Source organism: Cebus imitator, unplaced genomic scaffold (genome assembly GCF_001604975.1).
Source record: "Cebus imitator isolate Cc_AM_T3 unplaced genomic scaffold, Cebus_imitator-1.0 Scaffold408, whole genome shotgun sequence".
Lineage (NCBI taxonomy): Eukaryota > Metazoa > Chordata > Mammalia > Primates > Cebidae > Cebus > Cebus imitator.
The window spans coordinates 1487969-1501706 of NW_016107723.1; the positions used below are offsets into that span (position 1 = coordinate 1487969).

General features: G+C 31.8%; 1 non-coding gene across 1 annotated transcript; it reads right to left on the bottom strand.

The window, feature by feature from the left end:
• Positions 1 to 11910: 11910 nt before the first annotated feature.
• LOC119468298 lies at positions 11911 to 12051 on the bottom strand. The gene has a single exon (XR_005196963.1). It is a non-coding gene; the product is annotated as a U4 spliceosomal RNA (small nuclear RNA).
• Positions 12052 to 13738: the final 1687 nt, after the last annotated feature.

Genomic DNA, 13738 nt, shown 5'->3' on the forward strand with positions numbered 1-13738 from the left:
CTTATTATGATCATTTTAGTTGCTAAATATATTGTTTTATTATTATTTGTCTCTTTAGACTACAGAAATATACATACACTTTTTCATTCAACAGACACATATATTTTATATGTCGTATTACAATTTTGAGAGGATAGTTTTAAAAAAATTTTATTTCATGTTTATATTTTAAGATAAGGCAGATAAATAAGTCATGTAAAAAAGACTTCTATTTATACATTTTAAAGGATGATAATTTCTAGTCTTTATATAGTAGAAGTCTTTGTATTTTGAGTAGCTTTACTGTGATTATAAGACTTTATAATTCAAGTAACATATGTAAATGAACTTAAGTGATATTTGCATACCAACTCATTTAATTATAATATTCATAATCAAGCAAAATAATTTCAGGTAACTGTAGCTTTAATGAATGTAGTGAATTAGCTCTAATTTGCAAATGAGTGCTTTTAAATAATGCTTTTAAAATTTGACTCGATGTAAAAAAACATTGATCATTCTCTTATAAGTTTAAAGAAATATCAGGAGCTGCTAAGTTAAATTCAACTATATTCCTTCATTTCTGAATAAAAAATTTTAAAATGCCCTACTGACCTATTTTATAATAAAGATATAATAAATAATAACAGTGGAGTCTATGTTAATTATTCAAATGAATGACTGGCTAGTTCTTTTAAATGATAACATTCCAATTTCTAGTTAGTAACCATCTCATCTATAAAAGCATACCTGAAAAATAAATTATGAGTTACTGTACAATTTAAATTTCCTAGAAACTGGATCCAATATATGTATGAATGTAATTTTACTGGCTTCTTGCATCCAATGTATAAAGGAATTAAAAATCACCCAATAGTTCCTAATTGTTTTAATCACCTATTAAAGTGGAAGTAAGATAATTTTTAAGACTATAGATGTCTGAGTAAAGTCAAATCTTTCTCTCAATCTGAGACCAGTTTCTCTGTAACAATTGACAAATTATTTAACTTATCTAATACTCAGTTTTCACATTTTTAATAGAGCAATAATAACAGTATCTGATTTCTGTATTTATCGAATTATGTAATCTTATTCCAGGCAATCATTAAGAAAATAGAAATGCTCAGTAAAATTTAACTATTATCCTTATCACTATTATTATTTGCTCAAAGACAAAATAGGATCTTTACAAATATACTCCTTGAGTAACACCCTCCTATTAAAAAATTTATTCCTGCTTAAGGGAAACACTACAGGTTATGGCAGATCTGTAGGAAACAAGAGAGGTTAAGTAATCTGTAGACACTCAGAACAGTCACATGAACCTTGTGGCTTTCCAAGCATGAGGCTGACATAAAATATTTTTGGTCTGACCTAAGTATCATTATAGAAGCTTGGAGTACTTTTGTAACAAGATGTGTCCTGTAAAACATGTGTGACTCTTATCACCCTCTCACTTCCTCACTGTAAAACACGATTTCAATACATCTTGTCTATTGTAACCTTGGTCAGATTTTCCTCTACACCACTGTTGAACCCATTCTGCAATTAGGCATAACTGTAGAGGAAAAATCTAGATTTCTGTACTGAGGAGAGAAGTTAAAAGTGATTTATAATCTAATCAAATGCCCTCAAATTTGTTCAGTCCCCAAATTATAAGGAGCTGAAGTATAATCTCATTTGAGTGTGATTTACTGCCAGGCAAGAACACTTAAATTATGATAATATTTTCTTGTCCTATTGTAAAAATGTATCCCATAAAGAACTATTTTAACAACTATTGTTAGCACACATAGAGATTTAAAAACTTCAAGGTTTTCTAAAAGTTTAACATCAAACTTTTATATTCCCTCTCCCATAAGTATTGTCAAAGAAACAGGGCTAAATATAAGTTCCATTTGTACAAAGTGAGCTTTTTGAGGCGTATTTTGCATACAGAGAGTAAAGGTGACCTAGCTCTGACGAACAATGGACCTATGGTGTATAAAAAAATAATAAAGAAAGAGAGAACTTACTCGGGGTCTGTGTCGCTTTAGTCTTCTGTGCCAAGGAGGGGGATTTTCAGAGATTAAACTCAGTGGATATCAGTTTCTTGAATCTGATGCATTATATACATGAACAAAGACAGTAAATTCAAAAGATGTCTTACAGATACTGACACAAAGCTACTGACAGAATGACAAAGCTACTAAAACAAACAAACAAAACAAAAACTACAAGGATTTTATATTCAAACTGACACTGGCTTCCTTAGTTTTAGTCTTTAAACCTATAATAACTATCCTAGATCGTTTTCTGAACACACTCTGAAAGTACTCAACTATAGAGATCACTCTTAAAGAGAAATGTTAAATTCTGGTTTTAGAGAAGAATAGAGCCATTGCTGGATAGTTTGTCATGTGGCTGAGAAATTATGACTCATAAATAAGGGCAGGTGGTCATAGCAATTGACATGAAATATGCGGACCCACATGCACAGGCTCAAATATAACTCCACCATCGATAAATGCCAGGACATTGGGTAAGTTACTTAGCCCCTCTGTGCCTAGGTTTCTATAGTGGAATACTGAGAGAACCTATCACAATTTTTATGATAAGAAACAATTGAGTTGACTATTTCAAAGTACTTAGAATATTGTCTTGGACACAGCAGAAGCTATGAAACTGTAAATTTTAAAAAATCATCACATAACTTATTATCTGTATATAGAGAGAAGGAATCTTAGAAGAGAGCATGATTGTTTCAAAAGCTAAATTCCTTTCCAGAGTGAAATACTTGGTATTAACGTAATAAAAACAAAACACGAACAAGAAAACCATATACTAACCACAGTTAAGAGGAAACTACTGAGTCTGTTTCTCTGTACCACACTCTTATTTGACCCTCACATAGGCTATTACTTTAATGTGTTTAATGAATACTTTTTGCAAAATTGACATCATTGCCTTGTATGTTTTAAATTTACAAAAATGCTATAGTATCATATACAAGTTTTGTACTTTCTTCAGTAATTACTGTACTATTAATATTTGTCAATATTGCTGTCTATATATGTAATCCATTTCCTCTACCCATTTAGTCATATACTTCATGGTGTAAATCAGTTCATTTTACCCATTTAACTCTCCAAGTATAGACATAGAGTTTGGCCAACATTTTTATAGACAGTGTTCATGGTTCATAGGGACTGAAAGCCACAGAACATATATAAACTGCTTAAGGACAGACTGGAAACTATTCTGGAAAGTAACTTTACATCATTTATTCAGATTAATAGATCATTGTTTTTATCTACATTTTTCTCATAAATGTTGCTTTTGTATTTACTTTACACATGTGATTGTTAGATTTTTGGTTCTCTTTTTCTAAAAAGTTTACCCTTGTATTTTATACATTTTTTTCTGCTAGTTTTCTCTTTTAAAAATAGTTTCTAAAATATTTTACATAATAAAATTTTAGACATTGAAATATCTTTTCCCATTCAATCATCTATTTCTTAACTTGCTCTATAGTATCGTTGGTTTAAACATTTATTGATTTTAACCTTTAATTTTATACTCACAGAAAAAGGTGCTATAGTACCAAAATCTGTATCATAGGTCATGTACCCACATTTATCTATTGGTTTGAATTTTTCTTCATTTGATTATGCTTAATTTTACATATTAAAAACATACATATAAACAGATACATCATATATAGACTATTTGTATTTGTTTATGAAGCAGTTAAGGGCAGGTTACAGACATTTTACTGCTGTACTTTTAAATATTTCACTATATATTTCCTAAAAGTAAAGATTTATACAAATACAGTAAACTCTTCAAAATCAGAAAATATAATTTATTTAATAATATTTTCTAATGAAAAATTGATACTTAAATGTTGTTTGTTATCCTAATCAAGTTATTTAAACATTCCACCTTCTAGGCTTGGCTTATAAATTGAATTTTATTTTTATGACTGTTCTTTAATATAAAACATTTCTCCAATAATTTTGCTTTTTGACATTGATATTTTTAGAGAACAAGCTAGTTATTTTATAGAATGTCCCTCAATTTGGATTTGATCAAATTTTCCCCTGATTAGAGTTAAATTATGCATTTTGGAGACAAATAATGCAGATGTATTGTGGCCTATTAATACATCATATCAGGGCACACAATATTGTTCCAATATTGGTTATGTTAAATTTATTTTTCACGTGAGTAACAAGGTCTCAGCCCAAATCATCCCCTATAGAATTATCTTTATTTTACACTTAAAAAAGTATTTTTTGTAGGTATACTTTGAATTACATCATGGTGTTCTGAATCAGTACTTTTCTCACTGGTTTTAGGATCCGTTATAATTTTGCATTATTGTCTGTGTTTAAGGTGGGCAACATAATATTTTTATATTCTTATAGATAGTGAACTGATTACTATCATAAAGTTAATATATCCATCAGCTCACATAGGTTATATTTTTTGTTCGTGGGTGGTGACAAGAGCACCTAAAACAAAACAAAAAAATACTTCCAGTATGCAACACCATAAGATTTGCTATAATCCTCATACTGTACACTAAATCTGTAGACTTATTCATCCCACATAACTGACATAACTGCAACATTATGTCTGGCTAATTTCACTCACTATAATGTTCTCCAGGTTCACCCATGTTATTGCAAATGACGGTATTTCCATTTTTAAGGATAAATATTATTCTACTGTAGATTATTTTTTAAACTACACAATTATGTATTAGTTAGCACTCATGGGTAAAGAAGAGCTTACTTTTATTTCCTCATGATTTATCACATTTGTCAATATCTTTGTAAAATCATGGGATTTTATTCTATTCAATGGATTGTAATACATTTTTTTTTTATGCTTAAATTATTTCAGATTTGACCAGCAGAGGACCACTTAAGTAGACTTTGTGACCCTAAAATATGTTCTATCATTTTTTTTAGCACTTCCTTATTTCCTGGCACAACAAAATATTCCAGGCTTATCTTGAAATTTCCCTTACCTCTTCATTCTCTAAGGAGCCCTTAGATTATTGTGGTTGAAAATGATATTTAGAAATGAAGATTTGTTAACTAACTCTGCTCATTGCTATTGACATGTCATTGTAACTATTTATCTACTTATATCTTTCTACCCCTCTCTCTTTATACACACACACACACACACAACTAACTCTGCTCATTGCTATTGACATGTCATTGTAACTATTTATCTACTTATATCTTTCTACCCCTCTCTCTTTATACACACACACACACACACACATATATATATACACACACACATATATGTATATATACATGGTGTGTGTGTATATATACATATATACGGCATGTGGGTATATATATACACACAGTATGCACATATGGTATATATACACATATGATGCATATACATGATATAGATACACACATGCTGTATGTATATGGTATATGTATGGTATGTGTGTATATATATGTGTGTGTGTGTGTGTGTGTGTATATACACATCTTTATTACTGTTACATAAATAAGTTTGAAATACAAAATGAGAAAAACAAAGTAGATGGGTGGGACTAGAGATAGGAATGAGAACTCATAGTTTTGTAAACATTTTAATGATAGATATACAAATAGAAAAAAATAAAATTGTACTTAAACAAATATATATATATATACTTACAGGTAGTTGTAACTGTTTTTATATCTTTCCATTGATGCAATAAATGCAATTAATAGCATTTTAATATTTGGTACAAGTCCCTCCCACTTTATGCTCTTTTGTTTTGGGTCACTTAACTATTTTCAGATCTTATTCACTCCAACTAAATACTAGGATAAGTTTATTGTGTTTCTCAATATATCTAATAGGAATTTTGATTGGGATACTTGTGTGTTTTTATAACTTGAATATAGAGTTATCTGTCTTGAGACAAGTAGTCAGAAGATCTGGATTTAAATCCTGGCTATATAATTAGCTAGATAAATTGTCAAGGACAGTTTAAATTCTAAATAAGCCTTACTATGTTCATCTGTAAAATGAGTATAGTAATGGCTACTATAAAATATTTTCAAAATAAATAAATGAAAAATAAATTATAAAAATTATTTTACAAATGTTTTTTCATTTGTAAAATACATTTTACAAATGTATTTTTCTCCTCCTTCCAAATTGGTTTCCTAATTATTTTCTGGATATTACAGAATATTACAGAAAGACAATTCCTAATAAACTATAATAAACAAAACCTTAGTTGTTAAATAAACACATTAATGGGATGTTGATTTCATTGGCTTTGATTATTATAATAACTGATTATTATTATAACGGATCTTGCATATCTATACTAAACTATAAAGCTACCTAATTTTAATTCGATTATTTTCAGCATCCTTAAATTATATTTGTTGTATTGGATCGAGCGTAGAAAGTTAGCACCAAGACAAAAGTATGCCAGATTGCAGGGTCATTTATTATGCCGGCGACCACAGCGGACTCACGTCTCTCCAACCTGTGGCGTCAAAAGGAGGGTGTCAAGACTTTTTATACCCGAAAAACCACCTTGGGAGTTGAGGTGAGGAGCGGGGATGGGGATGAAAAGGTTTTGGACATTCCAAGGGCTAGGGGATTCTGTAATTCACCTCCTGGGTGGAGAGGAGGGCGGGGGTGTCTGGACATTCCAAGGGCCAGGGGACTTTTGTCATTCTGTTTGTTACTTCAGTGGTTTACAGAAGTCAAAATAAGCATTTGTTTACACACAGATCTCAGTTATCCTGGGCTGCTTATTTTAGTTATTACTAAATAACTAAAGCAAAGGCTAGCAATTCTGGCACAATATCACATATTCGTATCATGAATTTCACCTATAAAATTGTGCTTTATATCTCTATACAAACTGAATTAGCTGGATATGTCTTAATTTTAACTTTTTAAAATTATAACAAGGGGAAAGTGACAGAAGAGACCAATGGAACCGGTGAACACAACGTGACAGAATTGTTTTTAAAGTGTTCCCAGAAATTGTTTTTTAACATTTCTATTGCCTAAGAAATATTCTCCTTGACACTGCAGATTCTTTTTGTTATGCTAATGAATGCATTTAGTCCTCACATTAAAAAATAATATATACTATATTCTTTTATAATAAGATTTATTTTTATTATGTAAGTTCTTTGTTAATTCTAATTAGAATATGGTACTCATTCAAATGACATTGTAGCAAAATTTAGGAGGGCCTACTTCACAAAGCACTGTCTGATATGTTTTCCATCAACAGGGCTTTTGAAACTGTTCAACTTGTTAGGCATTTGCTATGGAAAATTCATCTATCTCTGAAAACAAGATGGAGGGAAATGCAGTCCTCATTTTCTCCAGTACTTAGTTGTTCAAAGGGCTGTAGCAATTTCAAGTGGTGCTAAAATATGCATGCATAAGGCTTGATCATGCTAACAATGAAGAAGTATAATGAGCATTTATTATTTGAAGAGTTTCAAATGGATGTAAATTAATATCTTATATAAAGGGATAGAAATATCCCATCAAGTTAAAGCAACTTTTCAGATTCTAAGCTTATCATAAGCATTTAAAAAACAACCAGTATTTACTACACTTGCTGAGAGCATATTGTGTTAGTTCACTTTTCCAGTGGGAGAACACTTCAAAGCTATCAAGGACTTTTTCAACTCATAATAAAGTAAACATGTGAGGGAGGAGGTGATGATAATAACTGTGAAATGTCATTTGAGAAAACAGAATATAAATTTAAGAGCAAGATGAATTTCATATCTATCTGCATTAGTTTTCTATTGCTGTGTAACAAATTACCACAAACTCACTTGCTTAAAACAATACTTTTTTATTCTGATCCAGTTCTGTAGCTGAAAAGTCAGGGCAAACTTAGCTTGACTTTCTGCTTAGGGGATTTTAAGTCCAAAGTCAAGATGTCACATGGGCTGGACTTACCTGGAGGTTCTTGGGAAGCTTCATTTCCAAGCTCATTCTAGTCGATGGCATAATTCAGGTTCTTGCTGCTACAGGACTGAGCAGGAAAATAGAAATGTCTCCACTTCTGTCTCTAATAAGAAAAGGTGGATATTCCTTCTTCCTCCCTCATTCTTCCATACTAACATTCTTTCCCTCAGCTATTCCTACAAGAGAAACTGAAGTAATGACACTCAAAAACTTTTCTTTGTCAGAGGAACTAGACCAGAAGCCCACATTCCAGTCCAAGTATCTACAGAACGCTGTGCTTAGGTATGCATGTTTTTACTGCTGAAATGCCTGGTGCTTCAGGCATTTCTATTTTTAGTTTTACCATCCAAACATCATTTTGAGAGTTGATAAAAAATAAATAATTTTCTTCAATGTTACTGTCAGAGGATTTTGTGCTACCAAAAAAAAAAAGGTATTAATTAGCATGCAAAATCAGGGACAGCTTTTTGTCTTTTCTCTAAACTACAGGATCATTGAAAATTCAGTCTTTAGTTGTAAGGTTTTTATATATAGAAATATGAACCACTACCAAAGTCATTTTGCAAAGCCCACACGTTCACAAAGTATTAAATATATGTATTTACATTGTAAGCATTTTTAAAGTATTTACTTCAGATAAGAAAATTTTTCACTTTTGCTACACCATCACAGAAAAGAGTTCTATAAGCAAGCCTTTAGTTTTCTATAAATATTTCACATCAATAACAACAATTATTTGCAAAAATGCAAATAATTAAAAACATGACAGTTTCCAAGGGGAATAACTCAAATTTACCTTTTGAGTTTCCTCCAAGTGCTAAACCTGGATAGCAGAGAACTCAGAAGTCTCATAATTATTTGATTTTCACAAATAATTGTCCAAAGGTGTACTCAAAATGTGCTTCTCTGATGAGACAAGAACATTGCTTCAGAACATAAATCATTGCTAAATAAGTCATACCCTACTTGGAATATATAATCAATTGTATTTTCCAACATTCATACTATATTAAAGGTATTTAAAAATTGTTTTAATATTTGAGGGGGACAAGGCCCAATTGTAAGGTCATTATCCCTGTTATCACAAAACAGTTGGCTCAAAAACTACTAGTTGAACTAAGCAAAAGTAATAATTATATATATTTTTTTCAAATACACTAAATCAATACTCTCATAATCACTCCATATATAAATCATAATTATTGTTATTGGTTAACAAAATATAGTAGAAGCAGAAATATTCTGATTATATTAAAGCTTAATTGCTTCCATGATTTAATAGCTTCATGACATTATTTTGAAGACCTGGAGAAGAAATTACTTTAAAATTTTATGAGTTACGTTAAAACACACACACGCACACGCACACACACACACACACACACACAAATTCCATATATGTCTTGATCAAAGGTAGAATGTAGGAGAAAACTAAAAAATGGGCACTTAGTTCTGTTTTTATAAGATACTATTGCTGCTCTTTTCTACCAAACATGACAGGATAAGCGGTAGGCACCATCTGTCTTAACAGAAAGAACATTTACGTTTTAGTACTTAAAATAGAAGAAAGACTATTTCCAGCTGGTTAAATATTCCCTTGGGTCAAATTGGCCCTAATTAGTCAATTAATTCCCCATCAGTGTTACTTAAATGAAGAGACTAGATAGATAGACAGACAGACAGATAGATAGACATACGTACTCATATCTATCTATACATACACATATCTTTCTAGCTATATATATCCATTTGTGTCCATATCTATATCTATATAGATATGTGTGTATATACATATCCATTTGTATATATATATGTATATCAATTTGTGTGTATATTTATGTGTGTCCACATCTATATCCATATAGATAGATGTGTGTGTATATATATATATTTCCATATGTATGTACATATATATCAATTTGTATGTGTATATATCCATTTGTATACACATCTATATCTGTATAGTTATATATGTTTATGTGTGTACATACATATATTAGATATATATGTATGTGTATATACTTTCTATATAGATATACTTCATATTATATACATTCACTTATTTATCCACAAATCATTAATGCCAGATTAGAGTCTTCCTACTTTTCTACTCTGATGTAACTTAAACGTGACTGCATTGTCTTGAAAGAAATAGGTACTCAAAAAGAATTATTCAAGAAGTAAGTGGTTGCTTAAACTTTTTATTCTGACACTCCCTAGAGCTGACTTGTTTCAAAGCTTCGAAGCCCTGCTCTACTAAACCCAAAGTCTTGTGGAACCGCACAGGCACCTTACCTGTATTTTTTTTTTTTCTGTCTAGATTTCCATTTTCTTTTCATTTTCCGGTTGGTCTCATCTTAGGGCCAAACTGAGGAGGTGGGTCCAGGGGGTATGTCACATTACACACTTCAGGAGTCCATCACCTTCAACATTAAGAAGTCCACTTCCTTCAACATTCTGAAGCCTCTATGCTCAAAAGCAAGAGTTTTTTCTTCTTTCTGGTGTGAAATAAGTTTTTATATTTTTCCCCAGAGTAGTAGATGCAGTTATGGATCTCAATCTTCTGAGAAAAAACAGCTCCCTGTACACAGAGTCTTTATCTTCATAACCCTGCAACAATCACTTTATTTTAATCAGAAAGACATTGGGTCACAGATTTTCTTGAGCCCAACTCACAATGGAACTGATTAGGAAATAACTAAATTACCTATGGATGAAAACAGGTAAGTTAATATGAGCTCCATTTGACTAGGAGATAGGAAATATTCTTGAAAGAGTTTAGAAATCTACTTTCTTAAATGCTTGTGAATCTTTGGCCAGTTCTCCAAGCTTCAGCTCTGCCTTATTTGCTACTCTGGTCTTGCCTCTCTTGAGGACACAACTTCAAATCTTTCCCAGATGTCCCGCTGCCCTAAGAAGTAGCGAATTCAGGATAACATGATCTTGCCAGGATTCTCTGCCTGGTCACGCATGATCAGACCACATTTGTCTCCTCAGGTTTTTTTCCTTGCAGGATAATCACCCTTGACTAAACCCACCATTTCCATATCAGAGAAAGGAAAATTAGAAGCCATTATGCTATAACAATTTATCACTGACAGGTCATTTAAAATATAAAGACATTTTTGAAGGAGGGAATTGTAGAAATGCCAATTATAGCCACACTCACAGAGCTCTTAATAAGAAAAAAAGATTGATTAAATATAGTTACAGTTTGGAATCACAAAAGGCATGTGCAGAGCCTAATAATTCTGACGATTTTTGAAGACAGAGCACAAAGGATCAGCAGGAGAAATCTGAGGACTAATCTGCCTTTGGATTGAGAGCACTTTGAACACAGTACAGCACACAAAAGCCTAATTCACAGGGTCAGGAAGTGTTACATCACAGAATGAGCACTGAAAACAATCTAGGAAATGTTTAGACGGTAAAGGGTTTCAGGCAGAAAACATGGTTTAAAATGGATAGCATCTGAAAGAAATGTTACTTAGCGATCTAAATTTAGACGATGTAACTGTTAATGACTGAGGACAGGAATATGACATGAGATAACATATGCAATTAATAGGAAATTCAGGCTACTGCTAAGTCCATAAAAATGTAAAAATAGAATATACTGAATTATTTGACTAGATTAAAAAACATTAGGAGAAAGCTTAGTTATAATTATTTTAAATAAATATGTAGCACACAAAAATTGTCAGGTAATATAATACAAATGAGGATAAGCAGAGAAATAAATAAAAATTTTGCTTATACATTCAGGCAAAGATGTGAATAGAGAGCAGAAAAGTTATTAGGAGTTGGATGATAAGACTTTGCTTATAATAACTAACTGATAATAAAACCAAATAAAATATTAAAGTGTGAATAATAACCAAAATAATTTGAAGTGGCACAGACCATATTTTTGAGCAAGAACACTATTGCCTATTTTTTTTGTTTTGTTTTTTGTTTATAATTCAGTCTCCGTAGAGACTGTCAAAAATTGCCAATGCTGACTATATTTCAAGTCATCATGGCGGGGTATTGGGAAAAGTTTTCAATTAGCAATAATCACGCCTTGGGTAAACCTTATTGGCTACGATACTGTCACTGTGCAAAGCTACTATTGCCTGTTATTCAGAATTGATGTTATATTATTTTGGACCTACAATTGATATATTTTTAAGACTTTTGTTATTTCTTTACATTTTATTCTTAGCTTCAGCAAGTCTGATGTTAAACATACATGACTTCTCTGCTTCCTCCTCTCACCTCTCCCCTAACACATACTTAAATATGCCCTAGAATATCTGAATCCAATTATAGGTAAATTAGCATAGTCAAGTGTACAGTGTTGTATTCTGCAAATATTATATCACATATCCTCATTATTCTCTCCTGAATTTGTATATTGTAAGTCATTGATGATCCCCATTACACAGGAGCCCTTTACAAAGGCCTTGCTTTACATGTGAAACTTCTTATTAAAGTTTTACACATAACTATATTTCTCACTAGCTGTGCCATAGGAACAAGTGAATGAATTTAACAGTGAATAGCCTATAATGGCATAGTAGGAGATTTCATCAGAACATTTGTATGGCATTATATTGAAGATTCCTGTAGCTAAGATTGCTGCTATTTTTGAGTGTCTGTGATGTACAGAGATACTCTTCTGATGCTTTACACAAATTATCAAATTTAATGCTCACACAAGAAGCTATTAGATATAAATTATTTTTCCTATTTTATAGTTTGATATTTGAGGGACAGAGAAATAGCTATCACAAATACAATGTTCAATAATTTATTTTTTCTCAGCCTGTATTTTAGCCTTATCTTTCTTTAAATTTATACTTGGAATCACTTTGATACCTGTGCACAGAGAAATAGGACAGCAGCAAAGTAAATGGCTCGCAACACGATTTTACCTAAGGTCATTTCTCTCCTACTAGGATGTTAGTTGAAGGTGTAAGATATAGATCATTACTGCAAAATAACTGTAAAATGTTCTAATCTTGATATGCTTCAGAAATAAAAGGACTGTAGGATGTTTGGTAAGAGAGACAGCTGTCTCTTGCCAGTAAAATATCATTCTTTCAAAACAATGTCTAAAGTTTCTCAACAGAACTGGCTTCATTTACATCAAATGAGGGTTTAAGATAGGGTATTACAAGATACTAATGATATTTAATCCACAGTACCTGGGACTAATTAAAGAAACATGCAAATTTTGAACATTGAAAGGCCACTGAAAATAACAGTCCCTATCTTACATTAATTTTCTGTGTGAATTTAAGACAGATTAAGAAAAGGTAGGCCAGGTTCGGTGGTTCATGCCTGTAATCCCAACACTTTGGGAGGCTGAGGCAAGCGGACTACTTGAGGTCAGCCGTTTGATACCAGCCTGGCCAATATGGTGAAACCCTGTCTCTACTAAAAACACAAAATTAGCCAGATGTGGTGGTGGGTGCCTGTAATCCAGCTACTAGGGAGGCTGAGGCAGGAGAATAACTTGAACCGGGGAGGCAGAGGTTGCAGTGAGTGAGATTGTGCCATTGAACTCCAGCCTGGGTGACAGAGCAAGACTCCATCTCAAAAATTTAAAAAAGGTATATTATTACTCCATTGAAATATATCATAATAATAATCCAATATATGAATACTGCACTTGTTGCATTGCACGATAAAAATAAATTGTGGCTGGTTAAATAAAAGAGACAAAGCGATATGAAAGGATAAGCACTAACAGAAAAATTAAGAAGGAAAAAATGAAGAGAAATATATCACTTACAAAATAACAATACCA